Source organism: Haemaphysalis longicornis, unplaced genomic scaffold (assembly GCF_048455015.1).
Source record: "Haemaphysalis longicornis isolate Haplotype H1 unplaced genomic scaffold, Haemaphysalis longicornis Haplotype H1 scaffold_1, whole genome shotgun sequence".
Classification (NCBI taxonomy): domain Eukaryota; kingdom Metazoa; phylum Arthropoda; class Arachnida; order Ixodida; family Ixodidae; genus Haemaphysalis; species Haemaphysalis longicornis.
The window spans coordinates 94,656,104-94,660,676 of NW_027526203.1; the positions used below are offsets into that span (position 1 = coordinate 94,656,104).

General features: G+C 53.4%; 1 pseudogene; it reads left to right on the forward strand.

The window, feature by feature from the left end:
- The first annotated feature begins 390 nt into the window (after nt 1–390).
- Nucleotides 391–944, forward strand: LOC144164977 (uncharacterized; annotated as a pseudogene).
- Nucleotides 945–4,573: the final 3,629 nt, after the last annotated feature.

The following is a 4,573-nucleotide window of genomic DNA, read 5'->3' on the forward strand; positions in this document are numbered from 1 at the left end:
TCAGCAGCAGACTGCAATGCTGTCTGTATCGCTAGCGCGATCGAACGAGGCATGACGCAGGGGTGCGGTGGGAAGAAGGCCGCATCTTTATTATAGCAGCGTTTATATACCGAGCGAGACAAGAAAGGGTGCGTACCCTCGCCGCACTATGGTATCAAAGGGGGCGGGTTTGACACGAGGCGCATGCTGCGCAAGATATGATACATCCTCCTTGGTGTATAAAACAATTAAAACGTAAACACAATTGAAAGGCTCACAAAATGTTAAGCACTCATTCACGGCATTTGAACAAAGTTTTCGTTGTAAGCCAGCCGTATCGGCGCTTTGCGTTGTCGCTGCGATCTTCTTGGAACTTGTGTAGCTGTTGTGCCCGGGATCGGGGCCGCGGGCATGTAGCCCGGAAACGCGACTGGAACCTAATGCGCCGTAGCAGACGGTGCTTCGTCCTCACCGCTTTCGGGTAGGTCTGGGCTGAAGTCCTCGCTGGTTAGCAGCAAATGTCGACGATTCTGTCGCAGCTGCCGCCCTTCTTCTGTCGTGACGGCGTAGGACCTTGGATGCCCGGAAGGCCTCAAGACTTGAGCTTTATTCGCCCATGCTCCTTCGGAACGCAGACGAACCGTGGCCCCTGTTTCGAGCGGCGCCAGCAGTCTTCCAGGGCGGTTGGTCTGGGAGCGCTTCACGATGGAGTGTTCTGGTCCGGCAGGGTGTTGCGCACTCTTCTGCCTTGCAATATCTCCGTTGGGGCCATGCCGCACTCCAGTGGCGTTGTCCTGTAAGCAAGAAGACCAAGCCAGAAATCTTGCTTTGCTTCATGCGTTGTTTTCAGGATTCTCTTAATAACCTAGACGACTTTCTCAGCCAAACCATTCGATTGCGGATATCCTGGACTGGACGTGATGTGTCTGAAGTCGTATGCCCTTGAAAAGGACCTGAACTCGTAACACGAAAATTGCGGGCCATTATCTGTCAGGACTTCCAGGGGAATGCCGTACCTGGAAAATATGGCGCTGGTAGCCTGAATGACAGAGCTCGCCGATGTGTCACGCAACTGCTCCACTTCCGGAATATTTGACAGCGCGTCGTATACGCTGAGGTACGACCGTCCACCGTACTCAAAGATATCAATGCCAACTTTTTGCCAAGGCATCTCGGGCACCGGAGCATCATTAAAGGTTCTTGCGGCTGAGTATACGCGTGCTTCTTGCACACTTCACATTTCTGCACGAATGCATCAATGTCGGCGTTAATGCCAGGCCAAAATACAAGTCGCCTTGCCCTTTCTTTGCATTTGTTGATGCCCATGTGTCCTTGGTGAATTCTTTCTCAAACTGTTAGGAATTGCCACTTTACATCCTTTCAAGAGGACACCTTTCACCTGCGTCAGCTCTGTATAGAATGGCCTCAGCTGTCCCTCTATGCGTAGCCCGTGTTCCAAACTGTGCAGCACCGCTTTAAGATACCAGTCACGACTCGTTTCTGCTGCTAGGTGTTTCCATGCGTCATCACTGAAAAGAGATGAAACGACACTTACGGCGTGCACTTCCACATCATCGCTCCCGACATCACTGCCATAACTTGAGGTGGGCGCCCGTGACAGCATGTCAGCCAGTAGAAGCTGTTTTCCTGGAACGAATCGCGTTTCTGTGTCATAGCGCATCAATCGCAGGAAAAATGGTTGCAGGCGGGGCGGCATATCACCAATGGGTTTCTGGGCGATAGCGAGCAAAGGGTGATGGTCGGTCTCTATGATAACCTTTCGGCAATACACGAAGTGGTGAAAGCGTTCGCAGCCGTAAACGCAAGCCATCGCTTCATTCTCAATTTGCGAATAACGCTTCTCTGCTTGAGTTAGCACACGGGAGGCATAGGCGACCGGGTTCCATGTGTCATTGTTGCACTGAGGTCAGCGCAAAGTTGCTCCCACTCGAGCGCGTGGTTTGCACTCCATTCAAACATTGTATCTCGCTTCAGCAGGCTTCGCAAGAGAGTTGCCCTTTCGGGTAGTGATGGGAGGTATTTGCCGAAATAATTGGCGACTCCTAGCATTCTTTGGACCGCCGATTTGTCCTCCGGCGCAGGCGTCTGGAGCATACATTTTATCAAGGAGGGGCTCGGCTTGATGCCGTCTTTGCTGATGACGTCACCGAGATACTCTATTTCCTGTACGCCGATTGTGCATTTGGCCGGATTAAACGTTAAGCCAGCTTGTTGGACTGCTCGTAGTGCCGACCTCAGGCGCGCGTCATGCTCTAGCCGAGTTGTGCCCCAGATTAAGAACATCATCAACGTACACCCAGACACCGGGAAGGCCATCAAAAATGTCTGTTAAGGTTTTCTGAAAAACCTCAGATGCCGATGATATACCAAACGGTAATCGCAAAAAACGATACCGGCCGAAGGGCGTGGAGAACGTGCAAATTTTAGAAGTTTCTTAATCGAACCCTGAATTTGTATCTAGTCGAGAGAACAGCGTCGCGCCAGACAACTCAGCTTCTATGTCCTCTCGCCTAGGCATCTCGTAGTGTTCTCGTTTCAGGCATTGATTTATTTTTCTAGGTTCTATGCAAATGCGCAGCTTCCCGTCTTTTTTCCGGGCAATTACAAGTGGAGTCACCCAGTCCGTTGGTTCGTCGACTTTTGTACTGATATGGCCCCGCCCCATGCGCTCGAGTTCTTCTTTGAGGGGCTTCTGGAGAGTCAGGGGTACGCACCGAGTTGGTTGGACCACCAGCACCGTTCCCTTGTTGAGGACCATCTTGTAGACGCGTTTCACACACCCCGTACCGGTGAACAAGTGGCGAAAGTCATCGACGATTTCTTCAGAGCTTGTACGAGAGGCATGCGGGATCAATTCAAGTTGCTCGCTCGCCTTCGAGCCTAAGATGGCCTGACCCTTGTGTACCACGAAGAAGTCGAGTGCAGCGGTGTGGTCATCCAGCGTCACCTCCATTCGCGTCATCCCTGCATGTTTGATTACACCGCCGCCGTATGAGCGAAGCACAGCGCAGCTGGGCTTCAGTGCTGGCCTCGGATGCATCCTGCTGAACACTCCGAGGGGCAGTAAATTTGCCTGTGATCCTGTGTCAACTTTCAGCGTGACTTGGATGCTTTGTACTTGCGCCTGAACGACCCAATAGCGTTGACTTGTCACTCTTCTTACCGACACATCGAGCACTTCAAAGTCGTCTTCATGCCTTCCCACCTCGTCAACTTGCGATGCGTTTCTGCAACATATGGCGAAGTGGCTTTTTCGCTGGCATCTTCGGCATGTCCGTCCGTATGCAGGGCAGTTTCCTATAGCGTGCGCAGTTCTGGCATTTGCGGTTGCCTTGTCGATTTTCCCCTTGGCTCTGCTTCGAATTCCGCACAGCGTTTACTTGATTTTGCTGGCTGTCCCGTAGGCCTCGGTGAGCCGCTGTTGGCTCCGCTGCCTTGCAAACTTGCTCTGCCTTATCTAGGGTCAAACTGTTGTCACTGAGCAGCTTTTCCCGGGTTTTATCATCGCCTATTCCAAAAACGAGCTGATCCCGGAACATGGAATCTGTTAGCGCGCCAAAGTTGCACTCACGAGCTTGTTTTTTGAAGTCTCGCAGGAAGTGTTCGAGGGGCTCACCTGGGCCTTGACTCATATTCCGAAAGACGTAGCGCTCATGTACTTCGCTGTACTGGGTGGCGCAGTATTCCTCGAACTTCGCCACAACCGTTGCGTAGTCGTCTCTGCTCTCGCTGTCGGCGAACGTGAAGGTGTTGAAAACTTCGAGCGCTTCTTCACCGGCGACACTCAGGAGTAAAGCTGCCTTCGTCTTCGCCGATCGAGGTTTTTCAGGCGGGTCGGATGCGGTCAAGAAAAGTTCAAACCTCTGAATGAACAGCTTCCATTTCTTGCCTACGTCTCCTGACATGCGCAGCGGGTCCTGGGGCTTCAGGAAGTCCATGGTTGTTCCCGTAGTCACGGTCCCCTGGTGAAGTCGTGGGCTTGACAAGCCACTTCTGGCACCATGTATCGCTAGCGCGATCGAATGAGGCATGACGCACGGGTGCGATGGGAAGAAGGCCGCATCTTTATTGTAGCAGTGTTTGTATACCGAGTGAGACAAGAAAGGGTGCGTACCCTCGCCGCACTGTCGTATCAAAGGGGGCGGGTTTGACACCAGGCGAATGCTGCGCAAGATACGATATTGCGGTTTGATCGAGGGCAGGATGGACGGAAATGAGACTTATTGGTGTTGCGTCATAGCCGCGGCAGACGCACTGGCGCCGGCGCGTGCCCAGGTGAGAGCGAACACTCTCTCAACATCTGCGGGTGTGCGGCCCAGCGCGCTCTCACTCCGCCGGTGGGGGGCGCTGCGCGCGGTGGTGCGCATGTAAAGTACTGTCTCTCTCCGCGGTCTCCTCTCCTTCGAGAGCGCTGCGCATATAACCGGTGTGCCGCTCTCCGGCGGCCTTTCGGTCGACGGTTGCTCTCCGCTTGCGCTTGAACCCCCTCAGCGTCGCATCACACCAGGGTTCCCGCGAGGGGAGGCGGGCGTAATTTTTCGTTTGTCGCTGTCGCCCACACTGTTTCTTGTAC